At 50.5% G+C, this 19,987-nt stretch overlaps 1 long non-coding RNA gene across 1 annotated transcript; it reads left to right on the top strand.

The window, feature by feature from the left end:
• Positions 1 to 9: 9 nt before the first annotated feature.
• LOC121044230 (uncharacterized) lies at positions 10 to 19,987 on the top strand. Its single transcript, XR_005797209.1, has 4 exons — positions 10 to 124; positions 5,221 to 5,260; positions 7,089 to 7,146; positions 18,566 to 19,987. It is a non-coding gene; the product is annotated as an uncharacterized LOC121044230 (long non-coding RNA).

The following is a 19,987-nucleotide window of genomic DNA, read 5'->3' as shown; positions in this document are numbered from 1 at the left end:
CCGCCCCGCCAAGGAGGGCGCCGGGCAGCCGTGCGGAGGCGGTGCGGAGCCGCCCGGGGCGCGCCGGTCCCCACAGCGTGACGGTGGCAAGTTACGGACCCAGGTCTCCCCATTTGTAAAAGCGGTGAGAATGCATTGTTGATGTCGGAGCGTTTTGTAAACCGTTTAAAGAGATTGAGCTGAGCGCTGTCAGAGACGAACCACAAAGTGGAAACGGCCTCTTGGGAGTCTCGTCTGAACAGGGAAGCGCCCGGGAGGCCTGGAACGTGTCCCTAAGATGTGTTGTTCACATCTTCCAGAAAAGTGGCGTAGTCCACTTTTGGTCCCCGGGAGACCATGTTATAGCTGAGGAAACCAAATCAAAGCAAGTCAAGTGATTTGCGTCATTACGATCATGCTAGTGAGTGATGGAGTGGGGGGTTTGCACGGGGGTTCTTCAGTCTCCTTCAGATCCCTACCTCTGACACAGCCCCTCCACCAGGGCTCCCTACGTGCATTCCCAGGATGCTGCTCTGAGGCATCCGCGGCAGAAAGACCTAGGTTTGGTTGCTGAGGATTTCCGGCTTTTAAGATCCTAGTCCTAGTTCTCAGCGCCCCTCCCCACCCCCCATGTCCTCTGTTCTCTTCTCCAGGCCTCTGGTCTGCACCTCATGCCTGTCACATCACATGCTGGAGTGCAAAGCCTTGGGGAAACTGCTTAAGACCCAGGGGACACATTTTCCCCATTACTGCAGATCTTGTTACTGTCTGCCAGCTCCTCCTTCTTGCCCTAACACTGCATTGAACTTGTGAAAATGGCCAGGGTTGAATCAGAAAAACTCTGAAGGGACTGCACCAGACCTCTTTATTGCAGGAAGACCTGAAAGAGAAGGTGCATGAGTGGGGTCCTGGACAAAATGTAGGAGGTTACTAGGGGAAGGGCTTTCCTGGAGGAGGGAATGCCAGTGGGATGGCACGGAGGCACGAGTGGACATGGAGTGTGTCTGGGTCCCACAGACCTGCCAGGAACTTTTCTGCTTCCTTCACTGGAGCCTGCTCTCTTCTGTCAGCGGGAGACGTGCAGATACAGAGGAGGGTTCTTCCCAGCTTCTTGTCCTCAGTAATGCAACTAGTTTCATGTGACTTATATATTTTATTTATTTATTTGTTTGCATGATTATTTTCGTTTTTTAAAAATGTTTGTTAATTTTTGAGTGAGAGAGCATGAGCAGGGGAGGGACAGAGAGAGAGAGGCGGGGACAGAAGATCCAAAGCGAGCTCTGGGCTAACAGTCATGAGCCCGATGTGGGGCTTGAACTCATGAACTGTGAGTTCATGGAGATGATGACCTGAGTTGGAGTCAGGCGCTCAACTGACTGAGCCACCCAGGCACCCCCATTTTACTTCATTTTGCAAGTTTATTTATGTAAGTAATCTCTACACCCAACGTGGGTTTTGAACTCACGACCCCAAGTCAAGAGTCGCATGTTCTTCTGACTGAGCCAGCCAGGTGCCCCATCATGTGATATTAAAAGGAATCCATGCAGTTATCAAAATATATTCACCGAGACGCTGAGGCCTGTACAGGTGCATGAAGGCAGACAGGCAGACCACACCAGCTGGGTCGCCCCATCCCTATTGGAGACAGTTCCTACAGGCTATAGTGACACACTGGATGGGACTCTGGACCATTTTCCCGACAAGCCAAGGGCTGTGTCCTGAAGTAAACATTCCTAATGACCAGTGGTGTCACCAGCCCGACATGATGTCACTAACAGCACAGTCTTTGTCTGTGTCCACAGCCACATCATACAATGAATTTTAACTTATCACAGTGTTCTGACCATTCATCAAGCTGCTGTCCCTGGAGCCCAGGAGCCCGGAGGATTTTGGGGGCAAATATACATGGAACCCCCTAAGTGTCAGGCCCTCAGTCAGGTGTGGGGCCCCAAAGACAAGCAAGACAAGACCCCTGCCCTCCAGGAGTTCAGGACTTTATGGAGGATAGGGGTGAGCACACGAGTAACCACATAGTAGAGTGAGGAAGAGGCAGAGGAAGTTGGGGAGGGGATGGTTTCCCTAAGAGGGGCAGGAGCGAGGGCATGACAGTGACAGTCAGTGCTGTCCTGGACCAGGTGCCCCTGTCTGTGCCCACCTGTGCTTGACCTTAGTCCTCACAGCAGCCCCATGAAGCTGGAATTCTAGGGATATTTGAGCAGGGACTTGAAGGAGAAGCAGGATTGTTCCAGGTGGAGACGGGGGCATTCCAGGCAGAGGCCACCATGTGGACACAGTGGAGGTGGCCAGCCAGCCTTCACACTGACAGCCTAGCCTGGCTAGGCTGTTTACAGGTGAAAACTAGGGTTGACATTAGTGACCATAGGTGGCAGTGAGCCCAGGACAAAGGCATTAGAGTCACAGGAGATAGAGATTCCGAGAAAAGTAGAGAGGAATCTACTTGGGTATGTTTGCAAAATCCTCTGGATTCTTATTTGATGAAATTCAGGGATAGAGCTTAATCCGTATGTTGGGTACAAATTTGCCTCGTAATTTTGGAAGCCCTGGTTTCCTGGGTTAAGCAACATGTCCACAAAGCAGACCTTAAAACTTTCTGAGCCTGCAGGAAGTCAAAGGTGGGTCAGTCTTCTCTGTGTGGTGATCTTGGCCATCAGAGGAACAGCTGTCATAATTGCTCAGATTTGATTGTCTTGATTAAAGACAGCAGCTTCTGTGAAGATTGGAGTTACATGAAAGGGAGGAAATTTAGCAAATTTTTAGCAAAGGGAGGAAATTTACTAAGCGTTAGGGGTGCTCCTTCCACAGAATCCTGTGTGTGGATAGGCTGGTAGACGGACAGACATACGACGTTCTTCATGATCCTCTAAAGGTTGCAGAACCTAGAGGAATGGAGTAACATCTGTGCAAGTTGTCCTAGACTAGGGAAGAGAGAGAGGGTGGCCTCCAGCGGGCTCTGTCCCTTAGAGTAAGTTGACCATGGGTTAGTCGCTTAATCACTCAGCGCCCTACTTACCTGTCTGTAAAGTGGAAACAATAGCATTCAGAGCTTGTGTGCAAAGGGAAGGAGGACAGACGCAGAAGTGCAGTTGGAGGCCCCATGGGGAGGATCAGTGTAGCTGCTGTGAGGTCAGGGCTGGTCCAGCAGAGAGGTACACAGAAGGATCTGAGGCAGTGCATTAAAAAGCACTTCGCATGATTTGCCCAAGTGCATGATCCAGGCTTCTGGCCGGGGACATTTTGAATCAATTTGCATTACCTCCAAAGCACCTCTAATTTCCGGAGTCAAATACAAAATGTGTCACTGCAAACTCCTGCATTTGTATGCAGAGCTTACTGCCTGCCCATGTCTTGTCTGAAAGATTGAACATTGTCCTGATCAATTTAATCACATTTTGGATGAGGAGAGTTACTTTACCCAGGAAGGGACAGAGAGATACGTGGACAGGGAGTCCAGGACGGGCCTGATTTGTTCTGAACAGGCTTTTGCTGTATGTCCTTGGGCCATTTCCCTCCTGGGTACTGTTCCCCTGCTAGAATGTGACCTCCCTGTGGGCAGGTGACAAAGACTTCTTTTGCTCAACCAGACTTTAGTCCTGAATCTTCTAGGCTCGTATGGGCACTTCCATATAAAATCCAGTTTTGGTAAGAGCCCTGCTAAGTTAGTGTAACCAGAACCCTGTATCCTCCATATCTCTGATCGACTTCCATATCTTACCGGATTCTTCATCCCCCACCATCTCCCAGGTGTCTGATCACCTGGGCCTGTCTTCAGCACGAATCCGGTTAGGTTGGTTTAGCCAGAATCCCCGTTTATCGCTGAGGTTTCTTCTTCTTAGTCGTTTTCCATCCGCCGATCCCCTGCCCCCACTCCTTGGTTATAAATTCCCACTTGCCCCTGCTGTATTTGGAATGGAGCCCGATTCTACACCAAGGTCTCTTGTCCTCTAGCGCAATAGTCCTGAATAAAATCTGTTTTTACTGCTTTAACTACTCTCTGGCCCTGGTTTTTCTCTGACACAGGGTTAGGTGTTCAGGTGCCATCACTCACAACAGGGTGGGTGCTTTGGGGCAGCCATCTGAGGCTGGGAGGAAGAGGGCAGGGTCAGGTCCCAGCTGTTTCCTGGGAGAGCAACTGAGACAGTAGATCCCGTCCGACCAGACCTCACCTAGGAAGGGAATGTGAACGGTCTATACTGGTGGAGAGGAGGTGGGTGTTGGGGTTCACCAGCTCTTTCCAGCTGACTTTAGTGGTTTCTATGGTGACTGGAGATGATTAGATTAGGAGTCACCTGCTCCTTCCAGCTTCAGACTCTCATGAGGTCATTCTCAAACCTGCTCTCTGCCTTTCTTCCTTAGCGTCTTTTTTTGGAGCCCCTTCCATCTGTCCTTTAGAGCCGGTCACTAGATCCTGGAAGCTGGTGTTTGCCTTGGTCCTCTGGGAGCATGATCAAGTTGGATCCCGATAAAGCACAGACTTCCAGTTAAATTTGATTCAGATCAGCAATGAATCATTTTTCAGTGTAAGCATATCTCCAAGGTTGTGTGGGAGGGTACATTTATACTAAAAGTGATTCATTATTTATTTGAAATTCAAATTTAACTGGGCATCCCGAATTTCATCTGCTCACACTGGCACACAGCTCAGTCCCCTCACTCACAGAGAATGAGCCATGATGGTGGCTGCACTGAATTGGTGTGTCTTAGGTAAACATCGTCCTTTGAATATGCTGCTGAGTAAGCCCATGATGTTTTCTTTTTCTGACTCTGTTAAGTCTCTAAATTTACATCAGCCTCTAGGAAATGAGCCTCAAACAGGGAACCCCCCAGGCTCCTGTGTTTAACACCCTTCCGGCTAGGGGTGAGGGCATCTGTAGGGGATTTTTTTTTTTTTTAACGTTTATTTATTTTTGAGACAGAGGGAGACAGAGCATGAACGGGGGAGAGGCAGAGAGAGAGGGAGACACAGAATCCGAAACAGGCTCCAGGCTCTGAGCCGTCAGCACAGAGCCCGACGCGGGGCTCAAACTCACGGACCGCGAGATCGTGACCTGAGCTGAAGTCGGACCGACTGAGCCACCCAGGCGCCCCTGTAGGGGATTTTTAAGACACAGACGGGGTTGAGCACTCTCCCTCTTTTGCATACGGTTTCCCAGGTCCCGTGCAGCCCAGACCCGGAGCCCGCATAGGGAACACCTCATCTAGCCTAATGTTCTTGCTTTTCAGGTTAGGAAGCCCAGGCCCAGAATGCAGGCGACTTGCCCAGGTCAGTAGTGACTTTGTGAGCTATGTTTATTTACTACGTATTTATTTATTTGGATTCAGTTTTTATTAATTTAGTTTAAACCAGATCGTAATAAAACAACTCACCGGCCCTGTATATGCTTAAGTTACATTTAAAACAATACAACCTGTGGGGGCACCTGGGTGGCTCAGTCGGTTGAGCATCTGAATCTTGATTTCAGCTCAGGTCATGATCCCAGGATCGTGGGACCAAGCCCTGCGTCGGGCTCCTGGCTGAGTGTGGAGCTGGCTTGGGGTTCTCTCTCTCTCTCTCTCTCTCTCTCTCTCTCTCTCTGCCCCTCCTCCCCCTCAAGTTCTCCCTCTCTGTCTCTCAAATATATATATTTATTATATTTATATATAAATATATTTATTTTATCAAAATTTATTTTTATATATTTATATATTTTTAAATATAAATAAATATATATATACAACCTGTGAACAGGCTAACTGAAAAAAAGATTTGAAACATTTGGGAAAAATTGAACATGGGCTGGACAATGAGTTATTTCTAATTTTATTGGTTATATTAGTTTCTAATTGCTGCTGTAACCAATGACCATAATCATAGTGGTTTAAAACAATACAAATTTATTGTCTTACTGTTCTGGAAGTCAGAAGTCTGAAATTTAGTCACTGGACCAAAATCAAGAACTGTGTTCCTTCTGGAGGTTCTAAGGGAGAATCTGTTTCCTTGTCTTTTCTAGCTCCTAGAGCCTGCCTGCCTTCCTTAGATCCTGGCCCCACCTCACTCTGACTTGTTTTTCTGTAATCACATCTCCTTCTCTGACCCTGACCCTCTTGCCTGAATGATCTAGGACACCCTCCCCGCCACCATCTCAAAAGCCTTAATTTATTTTTTAAAATTTTTACTTATTTATTTTTTAAAGTAAGTTCTAGGCCCAACGCAGGGCTTGAACTCATGACCCCAAGATCGAGAAGCACATGCTCCACCAACTGAGCCAGCCAGGTGCCCCTCAAAAGCCTTAATTCAATCACATCTGCAAAGTCCCTTTTGTCACATGAGAGAACATATTCACAGGTTTGGGCAGTTACGACATGAGCATCTTTAGGGGTCCGTTTTTCTTCCTACCACATTTATGATAGAGGTGTCTGAATTACATTTCTGAAAAAAGTTCTTAGCAATTAGAGACGGGGTAGTCCCAGGTGAAATAATTTGCTTTAAAATGCTCTTGTTAGGGACTGAGTATTTATTCCTGCACCCCCAACCTTTCCATTCATTTGCTGAAGCCTTAATCCCCAATGTGATGGTATTTGGAGATGGGGCCTTTGGGAGATAATTAGGGTGATATTAGGTTAGAGGGTAGAGGCCTCATGATGGGTTAGTGGCCTCATAAGAAGACATTTCTCCTCATGCACACACCAAGGAGAGGCTATGTGAGGACACAGGGAGAGGGTGGCCATCTGCAAGCCAGAAAGAAAGTTCTTACGACGAAACAAACTGGCCAACTCCTTGACTTTGGACTTCCCAGCCTCCAGAACTGTGTGAAATCAATTTCTGTTGTTTTAACTCCCCAGTCTACGGTATTTTGTTATGGCAGCCAGAGAAGACTGAGGCAACTCTAGAAAAAGGAGAAAAGAAAAAAAAATCCCCAAACCAAACAGGAAACAAGAATGGCAGAAATCGCTGGTTGTTGAAGCTAAGTTTTGGAGACGTGGGGCTCTTGTACTGTTTGAAAGATTTTCTGCGCGTTTGAAATTTTCCACAGTAAAAACAAATATGCAAGTTTTAAAAGAAATGTTAGAAGTTTTAATTGAAGTAGAGCTGACATAGACTATTGTGTTAGTTTCAGGTGTACAACATAATCATTCAGTGATTACATACGTCACAAAACGCTCACCTCGGTAAGTATAGTTACCACCCGTCACCATACCAAGTTATTACAGTATTATTGACTGTATTCTTTGCGCTGTACTTTTTATCTCTGTGACTTCATTACTTTACAACTGGAAGTTCATACCTCTGAATCTTCTTCACCTATGTTTTTTTAAAACTTTAAAAAATTTTCTTTATTTTGAGAGAGAGAGAGAGTGCTAGTGGGGAAGGGGCAGAGAGAAGGGGAGAGAGAATCCCAAGCAGGCTCCATGCTCAGTGCAGAGCCTGACTTGGGGCTTGATCCCATGACCGTGAGATCACAACCTGAGCTGATATCAAGAGTCGGACACTTGGGGCATCTGGGTGGCTCAGTTGGCTAAGCGGCCGACTTCGGCTCAGGTCACGATCTCACAATTCGTGGGTTCAAGCCCCACGTTGGGCTCTGTGCTGACAGCTCAGAGCCTGGAGCCTGCTTCGGATTCTGTTTCTCCCTCTCTCTGCCCCACCCCTGCTCTTGCTCTGTCTCTCTCTCCTTCAAAAATAAATAAACATTAAAAAAAAAAAAAAAGGGACACTTAACCAATTGAGCCACCCAGGGGGTCCTTAATCCTCTCCCCTCTGGCAACCACCAGTTTGTTCTCTGTATTTATGAGTCTTAAACATGTAATCTTTATGAAACTAAAACACAAATAGATACGTAAGTCAATGGAAAAGAATAGAATGTCCAGAAATACACCCAAATATTTGTAGGAATCTAGTAAATAAAAGTGTGGCATTTCAAATCAGTAGGGATATCTAAAAAGTATTGGGACAGTTGGTTAGATATGTGGGAAAAATCTGGGTTCTTAACTCTTGCCTTATACCAAAATTAATTCTAATTTGATAAAAGATTTGATTAACTAGAAAAAAATTAAACCATAAGTTTGCTAGAAGTAAACATGTGAAGCCATTTAAAAAATTGTAACGGTGTTGGCGGGGGAAGGGCCTTTCTAAGTATGATACAAAACCTTGCCTGGAGGTAAAAAAAGCATAAATAAAATGAAAGATCGATGCCTCTGAAAAATATTTGCAACTCATGTCACAAAGGGCTAATTTCCTCGGCATGTAAAGAGGTCTCAGCAATCAGTGTGATAGGCATTTCTTCAAAGATAGTCTATAGATGGCTAATAAGAACAGGAAAAGGTGCTCAGCCATGCTTAGCCCTTAAGGAAATGCAAATCAAAACCACAGTGAGGGCGCCTGGGTGGCTCAGTTGGTTAAGCGGTTAAGCGGCTGACTCTTGGTTTTGGCTCAGGTCGTGACCTCACAGTCGAGGGATTGAGCCCCGCGGCAGCCTCTGTGCTGGGCTCCCTGCTGGATATGGAACCTGCTGAAGATTTTCTCTCTCTCCCTCTCCATCTGACCCTCCCCCCACACTCTAAAAAAAAAAAAAAAAAGAGTGGAGCAGGGAGGGGAGATAACAAGTCCTGGAGAGGACTTGGAGAAACTGGGACCCTCATACATTGCTGGTGGGAATGTAAAATGGTACATCTGTTTTGGAAAACAGTTTGACTGTTTCTCAAAATGGTGAACATAAACATAGAGTTACCTTAAGACTAAGCAATCCACTCTGAGGTATTTTTTAGGGGCACCTGGGTGGCTCAGTAGGTTGGGTGGCCGACTTCGGCTCAGGTCATGATCTCGCAGTTCGTGAGTTCGAGCCCCGCGTCGGGCTCTGTGCTGACAGCTCAGAGCCTGGAGCCTGTTTCAGATTCTGTGTCTCCTTCTCGCTGACCCTCCCCTGTTCATGCTCTGTCTCTCTCTGTCTCAAAAATAAATAAAACGTTAAAAATTTTTTTTTCAAAGAGAAATTAAAAGATGCATCCAACCTAGGGTGCCTGGGTGACTCAGTTAGTCTGGCAATCGACTGTTGATTTCAGCTCAGGTCATGATCCCAGGGTCGGGGGATCGAACCCCATATCAGGCTTGCACAGAGCATGGAGACTCCTTGGGATTTTCTCTCTCTCTCTCTCTCTCTCTCTCTCTCTCTCTTTCTTTCTCCCTCCCTCTGCCCCTCTCCCATGCTTGCTCGATCTCTCTCTCTCCATTACCTCTTTCTCTCCCTAAGCAAACATATGTCCACTCCAAAACTGTTACAATAACGTTCATTATTTATAATAGTCACAAAGTGGAAACAACCCAAATGTTCATCAACCGAAGAAAGAGGAATACCAACTGAGGTGTATCCCTGCAATGGAATATCATTCAACAATAAAAGGGAATGAATTTCTGACATCTGCTGCAACATGGGTGAACTTTGAAAACAATATGCTAAGTGAAAGAAGTCAGCCATATGATTCTATACGTGTGAACTAAACATCCAGCATAGGCAAAACTATGTCGAGAATAGATTAGTGGTTGCTTCAGTCCAGCAGGGGTGGTGAGGACTGGAGTTGGGGGGCAGGGACTAATAATGGGTACCCTGGGTTTCTTATTGTGAGGGAGACGAAATGTTCTAAAATCCAACGGTGGTGATGATTGCACAGCCTGCGAAGAGACTAAAACCCCTGAACTGTACAACTTTATGTAGGTGAGCTTTGTGGGATGTGAATTGTTTCTTAATTAAGATGTCAACCAAAATTTAATACAAACAAGACCAGAAACAAAAAGGAAAATGGACGTGAACATAAGCAGACAATCCATGGAAAGGGAAGTGCCTCTTAGACCCATGAAAAGGGGTTCAACTTCACTCATAAGAAGAAAAATATAAATTAAAATGATAATGAGTACCATTTTCACCTATTTGGGAGATTTTTTTAAAATATTTTTTTAAGTTTATTTTTAATTATTTTGAGAAAGATATGGAGAGTGTGTTGGGGAGGGGCAGAGAGAGGGGGAGAGAGAGAATCCCAAACAGGATCCACGCTGTAAGGGCAGAGACAGATGCGGGGCTCGAACTCATGAATTGTGAGATCATGACCTGAGCTGAAACCAAGAGCTGGATGCTTAACCGACTGAGCCACCTAAGCATACCTGGGAGAGTTTTTAAAAAAAATGTTTATTTTTGAGAAATGGTGCACATGCAGGGGTGGGGCAGAGAGAGAGGGGGACAGAGGATCCGAAGCAGGCTCCTTGCTGACAACAGAGAGCCCGATGTGGGGCTCAAACTCGTGAACTGTGAGATCATGACCTGGCTGAAGTTGGACACTTAACTGACTGAGCTACCCAGCCACCCCACGATTGGGAGATTTTAAGCAAAGCGTGACAATGTGAAATTTATTGGCCAGACTGTAGGGAAACACTTTCACGCCAATGATGGAAATAAAGACACACAACCTCTGAGGAAGGCTATTTGGTGACATCTATTACATTTATATAGGCACACCTGTGCCTGCAAGGGACTGCCATGCACCTCTGAAGCCATCTGCCTCTAGGCTTGTCTTACATGAGAGGCCTTCGGTATTAAGCTCCTGTTATGTTGGGTTTTCTGGTGTATGAGACCAAAATGAGTCCTAACTGATAATCCCAGCAATGGTACTTCAAGGAACTTATTCTAAAAGTTGTCCGATATGTGTGTTATAGAAGCTGAGTGGAACCACCTCAATGTCCATCAAAAGGAAAGTAGTGGGATGCCTGGGTGGCTCAGTCGGTTAAGCGTCCGACTTCGGCTCAGGTCATGATCTCGCAGTTCATGAGTTCAAGCCCCGCATCGGGCTCTGTGCTGACAGCTCAGAGCCTGGAGCCTGCTTCCGAATCTGTGTCTCGTTTTCTCTCTGCCCCTCCCCCGCCCACCCTCTGCTCTGTCTCTGTCTCTGTCTCTCTCAAAAATAAATACACATGAAAACATTTAAAAAGTTAATTAAGAAAGTAGTTAAATGAGTGGTGGCACCTTCGTACACCCTCCCCCAGAATGCAGCATGGCTTTACGAGGGAACGAGGATGCTCTTTATGTGCCAGTGTTCGATGACCTCCAAGATGCCTTGTTGAGTGCTCTGTGTCGGAAGTGCGACCGTTTGTGTAAAGAGTGTTAAGAAATACAACCCTGTAAAAGATACAGGACAATTTGTGGACTGATGTGTAGAAACTGATAACACGGGATGCCCCTGTGGCTGGGGGACTGGGGTAAAAGACTCACTTGTCACGACACACCCTTTTGGTACCTTTTGGATTTTATACCATGTACCTTTACCTATTCAAAAGTGGTAAGCAGAACAAAGGACGCAGCACCAGGAAGATGGTACACCCCGGGGATGGGACCGTTCCTTCACACTCGAAACTTCCAGGGGTGTCGGCTGCTTCCATGCCCACGGCTTCCCCAGAATACCAGGGGAGTTGGGAAGCACAGTCTTGCTGGCCGAGAGACTGGCTTCTAACTTGCTGTGTGCCTTTAGGCCGGTCACTTCCCCTCTCTGAACTTCAGCCGACTACCTGACAACTTATGGGCCTCCCAGATCCCGGGCTCCGCACTTGCCGGAGGGCCAATGTGAGGGTCACTGCACTGCCGCTAGATGGCGCGCTGCCCCTGCCGCTGAAAGAGACGCTGTGGCTGAGGCCCACCCAGCTTTTAAAACCAATTGAGTCACCTGAGGGACTTTTTACGTCAAAAAGCAACCTCCCCGTCTTGAGCATCGGAGGGTGAGTGATTCAGAGGGGTGCCGAATGACAAAACAGAGCGGCTGAAGGCTGAGGTGGAGGATACAGTCAAGTGGCCTCAACGTGACTGTATCCTCAGTCAAGGGGGGCAGGGGGGCCTCGCTTGAGAAGGTGGTGGGACCCCAGGCCTGGCTCAAGGTTTCAGGCTCCCTGTCAGTTCAGGGATGCCTTGGCCGGGGGGCAGGGAGCCTTGAAGGGCATGCGCTGTGGAATCAGGGGTGGGCGGTCTGCTGACCTTTCCGAGCCTGTGTTTCTCATCTGTGAAATGAGTGTAATAATCACAGCTACCCTACAGGGTTGATCTGACAAATAAAGTGCTACGTGTGGTTCTCTTTCGTAGTCTCTACCCTTGACTCATCAGAAGGGTCAGTAGGTATAGCTGTCATGTGGATAAAGAGTGGAGAGGCCGCTTTTACAGAGGACACCTTCTCCTGGGGATTGACATCCCCAGCCCCGAGCCCAGATGGGGCTCCTCAGAGAAAGGAGCTTCCCGGGTTTGAGGCAGCAGTCTTTCCGCACTATTTTGCAGAAGTTGCTAATCGGTGCTGGGCTCGGAAGGCATTCCCTAGCCATCTGATCTCGACGTTTCCCAGATTTTACTTTTTATGGGGACACGAGAGGAAAGTACTGCATATCTTCGCTTAAAAGCAGTTCTGTTTAAATGTTACAAAATGTAAACGCTATGGAATAAGAAGGGAGGATGGCCTTTTTAAGAAGTTTTTGGCCAAAGCCAGCATTTGAAACTGCTGGAAATCAGTAGGGCCGTTAATGTGTACTTTTTAGCGGCTCCGGGGGAAAAATGACCTTTTCTTTGCAGCGGAGATAGGCTTTAGCAGGGAGGGGGCAGGCAGAAAACGTGTCAAGGGATGACAGTCTTCTCCTGGCTGAAAAAGTGACCGTGTGGGAGGGGCGTTGGCAGTGCTGGCTCCCTGGCCCAGCGGAGCATCCCCCCTGTGCGATGTGCCTGGAGGAAGGGACATCCTTTTTGCCGCACAAAGGGACTCTTTGCTCAGCCCATGAGGTTGTCCCTCCCAGGAGGGGCTCCTTTTCAGTTCTACCAAAGGCGCATCCCTGCTTGCTTTAGCCTTCAGAGGGTAGAGTGGAAACCGGTTTTCCTTTCCCCAATGGAGAGCAGCAGATCTCAGACTTTTTTTTCACTTTGTTTCTTCAAAACAGTGCTTCCAGAATGTTCCTGTTAGAATGTGGATACCCAGGTCGACTACCTGGGGAGTCTCAAGGGGTGGGTCTGGTGAGTTGGTCCTGGCAGGCCTTGGGCTGCCTTAGCCCTGTGTGATGATGGGAATCTTGCGCGAGGGGCCCTGGGGCAGGGGCCAGGGGCCAGGGGACGGCACGGAATGATCCCAGAAGCAGGGGCTGGGGAGAGCCAGCTGAAGGGCCACAGAGGCCCAGTCTCAGGGATGCTGGCTGAGCAGATGAAGTGGACCATTCCATCCCAAAGCGAAGAGCCACCCAGGAGCCCAGGCTGGGGGGAATGAGGGGCAGGGGAACACTGTATTTTCAGTCTGCGCTCTGCCCCTTCCCACCCTGTGACCGCGGGCAAGTTATTCAACCTCCCTGAGCCTTGGCGTCATCTGTAAAAGGGGGAGAGTGATTGCTGGCATCTGGTGGGCATTCAACAGTGACAGCTGTTCTCTTCCCTGTAATAGGTCCTTTTAACGTGGCCCATGGGTCCCTGGGGGCAGGCTCGTGTCTGCCTGTGCTGTGGGCACAGGGGATGGGGGGAGCAAGCCTGTGCTCCTCATAACTCTGCCCATACCCACCCTTCCCCTTGCCAAGGCTCCCCTGGGCCAGCATGGCCGGCCTTCTCTGACTCTTAGTCTCTCAGTTCAGAGCAGCTGAAGGTGCAGACTCCCATGACCACCTCCTTGGTTAGTGCCTCAGTTTCCTGATGAGTGAAATGAGACAGGTTGAGATGCCTTTGGGGTTCCTTCCAACTCTGGCCAAATTTGTACAATGATTAGTTCTGTGCTATGCTGAGGCAGGGAAAGGGGAGATCCACGTGGATACTTGACGACCCTGCTGTAGATGTGACCTGGGGCCCGCACTGACTCCTGATAGCCCTTAGTGCATCCTTGGTACGACGGGGTTAGATTTTTGGCCCTGGACTGACAGGAAGGAAGGGGACAAGGACTCTCCATGGTTGTGAAAGCCAGAGAGGTCTTTTGGCTCGAGCCTGGCTCTGCCTCTTCCCTTGTATGACTTTGGACACGTTATTTCGGCTTACTGCATCGAGTCTCCCGATTCGCAAATGGAGGGGCAGAGTCAGGTGCTCCCTTGTCTGGCCTTTCCGTAATGGCAGACCCGCAAGGTTGGGACGGGTCGGTCCTAACCTGAATTGTCTGTAAGTTTCCCCATGAAGGTCCATCCAGCCCTCATTGTTTCCGGGCTTGGATGCGAAAGCTTCCTCTTCCTAGGTGTTTTAGCTGTGGGATTTTGGGCAAGTCCCCCGGACTAGCTGAAGTGTGGAGACTTCATCTGCAAGGTGGGCATGACTTCAGCCGCTTCATAGGTTCGGGGGGGGGGGTGCAGATGAGGGGCTAAGTGTAAAGGGGCCGGGGATAATGGATTACAAGGCCCATCTGAACACCTCAGAGCAGGATGGAGTGAAAGCGGCTGCTGGTCACTTGTCGATGCTGGAAGTGGGAATAGTAGGACAGCAGTGTGGTCCAGGCACACAGCCGGCCCCGGCCTCTTGGGAACCCGTTCAATTGCCCACCCTGACCCCTCACTAGAAGCTGGCCCTGAGGGAGGTGTGTTCAGGGGAACTTGGCTTTCCTGAGTGTCTTCAGCCGTTGGGGGGTGGAGGAGCCAGGTGGACTTTGGGCACCTGCTCCTCGGGTCCTCAGCTCACTCCTGCAGGCCTCTGCCCCTCCTCCCTGCCCTGGAGGCAAGGGCTGCCTCTGCCGTTGCCAGGGGTCTGATTTGTGGGCTGGAAGCTCCTGTGAAACGTGAGGCCGGGGAGAGCCAGCAAGGTTCCGTCACAGGGTTTTAAAAATCTTCTCCCTTCTGGACTCTGCCGCGGGCCCTCCTTGGCCTCCCTGGCAGGGGGAGTAGCTCGTTCTTGGCTCTAGAAGCAGCAGCTGGGCATCCCAGGCCCTGCCAGCTCTTGGATCGCTGCATGCTCCCCGCCACTCCTCTGTCTAGGCTGTGTGGAGTGGGAGCCCCCCTCCTGGGGAGCTGGTGTTTCCATCAGCCTGCACTTTGCTGCCGGGCTCGTTTTCTGGAAACTCTAAATCATAGGCATTGTTGCCCTGTTCTGAAGCTTCCCCTGGCTCCCCGTTGCCTGTGGGCTAAGATACCCACTCCCGGCTGGGTGGAGGCCTCCAAGATCTTTCTTCCATTCTCCTCCCCCTCCTGTCCTTCTTCCTTCCCTCCCTCTCACGCTTGCACACCATCGTTTGATGCCTGTGAGGCCCCAGCGACATAGCCATGGAGGCGACGGATACAGAGCTGATCTTCTCAGCTCCACTCCCTTCCCTTCCCAAGGCAGCCTTCCCATTGTTCCAGATCCTTCCGAGAACATTCCTTTGCCTGAGCCCAGCTCAAGTTCCTGTCGCTGAAACCACAGCAGAGTGAAGACAGCAAATGTACCCATCACCCCAAGCCTTCCCTGGGCTCCCTTTTTAATGCCCCTCCTGATGCTACCCTCTCTCATAACCATTGATCTGCTCTCTGTCCCTCTGGATTAGTTTGCACTTTCCAGACCTTTATATGAGTGCAGTCGTACGATGTGGGCTCTTTCTGTCCGGTGATTTGTGACCCGTCCGTGCTGCATGTAGTGCTGGCCATCGCTCTGCGTTTCTGAGTAACGAGTTGTGCTCGTTATGGGTATCGTGGTTGGTTTATCCAGTTATCCGCTGGTGGATGTTGGGTTGTTTCCGGTGTTTGGCTATTACAAATGCAGCCCTGAGGGGTGTGTTGATGTGGAAGGAGCACTAATCAGGGAGGCTGCAGGCCCCAGCTCTATCCCCCCACTCGCTGCCTGCACATCCCCTCTCCTGAGTTTCAGTAATGGCTTCTGCCACATAAAGAGGACGCGTAGTTCCTGAGGTCCCACCAACGCTGATAGTTGGCTGTCTTTATGTTTCTGCATTGTTGGAGCACTCCGTGGCCCCCCCGCACACTGCTGGGCTCACGGCCAGTGAGGGCCTGGTCAGGACCTGGATGCGGCGGGCGCCTCGCCGCCTGAGCCTCACCTGGAGCCCCGAGGGGGGAACGTCCTGTTGCTCGGCAGCTCCAGGGGCTTAGGCTAAGGACTTTGGAATTTGAGAGGACCCCTGACTCGTGCACAAGTCCCCTGCACTGCTGGCCCAGGCTCTGCTCGGGTACTCCCAGGGACAGGAGTCTCTGCCTCACGTGGCCGCCCCACCCACTGCCCCGCCCTCTGATTCCACCGGCTCCTGGGGACAGGTGGACGGGGTGGGTGGAGCTGGGTCTGTCCCTGCTCTCTCTCCCCCTGGCTCGCTGGCCTCCCTTCCTGCTCCCAGCAGCCTCAGCAGCGCCCTACTTAGACCCCAGGGAGGGGTCTGCCCATCTGTTCACTGTGACCGGCTGGAGGGGGTGGGGTGGCAGCAGGCTTGTATTGCGTGTGTGGTGCCAAATCTGGAAGATTAATCCCAAATCGCTCAGGACTCGGGAACAATGCAATGGTTTCCCTGCAGCCTGATGTCCCCCAGCAACTTGCTGCTCCCCCCTCCCTCCAGTGGGTCGGGAAGCGCTGTGCTCGGGCTCACCCTGCCTTCCAGAGGCTGCCGAAGCAGCACCTGGGTCCCCAGTCACCTGGGAGGGGAACCTGGGAAGGTGAAAAGACAAAGTGGCACAACTAGCCACGGGCTGTGGCTGGGCGTGGAAGGTGGAGCCACACAATCTTGGGCTCAGACCCTGGTTCTGCCACTTACTGGTTGGTCGGGTGACCTAGGATTCAGGTCGGGCAAGTGATGTGAGAGCCCTGGCCTCCTCTCCTCACCCAGGTGGTGGAGACAATTGTGCCTACTTCCCCTGGGTTGTGATGAGGCTCTGCTAACACCTAGCCCAGCTCCTGACACACGCTTAATAAATATTCTTGGTCCCACCCACCTCAGCCCCGTCTGACCTAAGGGCCTGGGATATCTGGCAGTTTCCTGTGGCAGATCTCAACTCTTGGGGCCACCTGATTGCTCTAGCCACTGCCCTCCCCTCAGGGACAGGCCAGGTGGCTGAGAGAGGGGCTGGGTCTGAGCTGGGAAGCGGGCAGGAAGGGCCGTGCTCCGCTCCGGAGCTGGGGCTCAGGTGTGGAGAAGGGGGTGAAAGCTGAGCCAGGCGAGGACGCGCTTGCTATTTTCAGCAAATTCAAATCCCCGGCCCAGGTCAATGACATCCGGGAACTCAGGAACGGAGCTGATGGGACTGGAGCCCAGCCACCTGTGAGCTTTGATTAAGCAGACAATTTTAGAGCATAGATAAAAAGAAGGGGGTAAGTAGATGGAGGCAATAACAGTTCACCAAGAACATGCGGGAATAAATGTCACCGTGAATTAAGGGCCCTCTGTTTTGTCCTGTCCTCGTTGATATTTTCATCAAAGGTTTGAATAATGGCACCGAAGGCTGGATTATCAAATCTGTGGGTGGTATGGAGCTGGGAGAGAGTGGGTATAGATTTAATAGTGGAACCTGGCTTCAACACCTGGAACGCCATCAAAAGCCTGGAACAAACCAGATAAGATCTAGCCGTGCTAAGTGGGTGAGATTGTGCACTGACATTAAAAAGAGCAACCACCGGGCTTCGCGCAGGAGAGGCCTGGCTCGCCACGTACCTAACGGGCACTGACTTTTTCTCTGATTTGCTACCAGAATGCCCAGTCAAGGACAGAGTGATGTCCTCGGTCCTCCCTGGCTTGGATCAATAAGCAAGAAAGCAGGGAGAGGAGGGAGGATCACTTTAGCTGTGAGTTGTCAGCTTGGGGGAAGAATGCTGTGGTCCCCCTCCCCCAACCTGGCCAAGTGCGGCAGTGGGCTCCAGGGAGTTACTCATACAAATTACGCTACAGGGGGAGATGGCCTCTTCTTCCCAGGTTGGGCGTCTACGGCCGAAGTGAATTGCTGCTCTACCCTCTGCCTGTTTGAACAAGGGAGAGAATTCTGGGGAGTGGTGGCAAGGCTCACTGGGGACCCTCTCACTATCTGGCATGGTTAGGATGTGTGACTATCCCTGTGGGTCACATAGACCCTGCGAGGTGGTGCGGTCACCTTGGGATTTTTACAGCGTTCCACAAGAGTGCTGGCTGTGGGGCCAGAGGTAGCTGGGAGGGGACCGCCCCCCCCCCCCCAGCAAGGGCTGGAGCTGTGGGGACATTGGGTTGCCCCTCTGGGGAACAGAACGGTGAAGGGGCTCGTCTATGCCTTCTGAAAATCCCACACAGGGCCCTGGAGGGCTAGCACTTAGAGCCGGGTCACAGGGCAGGCTTCCCTTGTCATTCAGCCCCCTTTGGCAGCCCGACTGTGGAACCGCCAGAAATAGAGGGTGGCAGTTGGGGGAGAAGAACGTGCCTCCTCCCCTTTCGAAGTCCTTCTGGAGCCGGGAGAATATTAGCATTAAAATGGATTTGAGATTAAGGTTGTTAACTGAGCTACACTGGGCTGGACTTCCTTATACCCAAGAGTGACCACAAAGCTTTGGGATTGGCCCTGGCTGTTATTTAAGAGACAGGAACAGGGGAACTCAACCTAGTGTTGCTAAGGGCCATGAAGGGAGGGATGACAAAGCCATTTCTTCCCCGTGGCCTGCCTGGTTCACACTGTGCAATAATCCTGTTGCAGGAGCCTGGGGGCCACGGGGCTTTCAGCTGCGCCAAGAAGGCGAAAATCCTATCCCCGCAGCACCCCTTCCCGCCTTCGGTGACATGAGTTACTGCTGTCGGCGGTTCCAGGGATCGCTCAACGTCACAGTGACAAGTAAGCTCTCCGTCTCCTCCTTCTGCCATCCTCACTGTGTCCACGATGTCTTCTCCCCTGGTCACAAGGTACCAGCCACTGTTCCGGGCATCGCACGTAGACCTGGCGAGGTCCGGTCCAAGTAGTGGTGTTTCCTCCACCGCGATTTCTTTTAGGAGGAGAAACGCCTTTCTCCCCCCACAGACTCCCCCCAAAGAGACCCTTAGCCAGACTTGAGCACACTCATAACTGATCCGATCTTTGGAAAGAATGCTGGAGGTCACCGTGATTGATTTAGTCTCTAGAACTGAGGTTGGGAAAGGGTGAGCACCTGAAGAATGTCAGTCCTCTGCCATCGAGGCAGAAGGGCGCAGGGATGATTTTCGATTAGGTGACCGGTAGTACCTGCCACAGTGGCCCACACGACAAACTCCGGGGAAGGTTGGGTGGGCTGCAAGCTCTGTGTGTGCCTATTAGTCAGATGGACTCCTAGGCTGCTTTAATAAGAGAGTAACATCCAGAGCAAGAGAGAGAGTGGTCATTGTGTCTCTGTGCTGGCTGGGCCACACACGGTGTGTCAAGTCCCAGGGGAAGAAGTAAGCGGAAGCTCTTACAGAAAAGGGAGTGGGATGGGTGGGTGTCTAGCACACTGTCATGGGAAGCAGGGCTGAAAGAACAGGGCATTGAACCGGGAGAACACTGGGAGACACCTTTCCATATGGGAAGCCATCCTGAATCCTAGAGAGATGCCCACAACAGAGGGAATCACTTCATGTGGTTCTGGAGGGCACAGCCAGACCTGGAAGCAGTTCTTATCTCAATAGAAGGAAGACATTTATGGTCACTAGAGGTGCTGCTCAGTGAACGAAGGGGCTGCCTCAGAGGGTGAGGGTCCTGTAAATGGAGGCTCTATGACCTGCTGGGAAGCCACTGAGGCAGTTCTTGCTTTGGTAGGGAAGTTGGATTAGAGGCCTTCCAGGCATGGGGGTGCAGTGGAAAGGGCCTGAGTTTAGGAGTCAGAGGGTCCTGGATAGGCTTTGCCGCTTAGTAGCTGTGTGACTTTGGGTAAATCACTTAACCTCTCTGAGTCTCACCTTTCTCATCTGCCAAACTGAGGGCAACAGTACCTGCCTCACAGGGTGGTTGTAAGTTCTGTAAAGTCTGTGGCACATAGTAGATACTCAAGGATGAACGGACCCTTAATTCTTTGGGGTCTCCTTTACCTTTGGAGAGAAGCTGGCAAGGATACCCGCTGTACCATACCAAAAGTGTCCTTAGAGCTTTTTTTGCCCTGGATGAGGCAGATGG

Source organism: Herpailurus yagouaroundi, unplaced genomic scaffold (genome assembly GCF_014898765.1).
Source record: "Herpailurus yagouaroundi ecotype Mexico unplaced genomic scaffold, PumYag 188, whole genome shotgun sequence".
In the NCBI taxonomy this organism is placed as follows: Eukaryota; Metazoa; Chordata; class Mammalia; order Carnivora; family Felidae; genus Herpailurus; species Herpailurus yagouaroundi.
The sequence above is the reverse complement of the archived record's forward strand: the minus strand, read 5'-3'. Positions and strand labels throughout refer to the sequence as shown.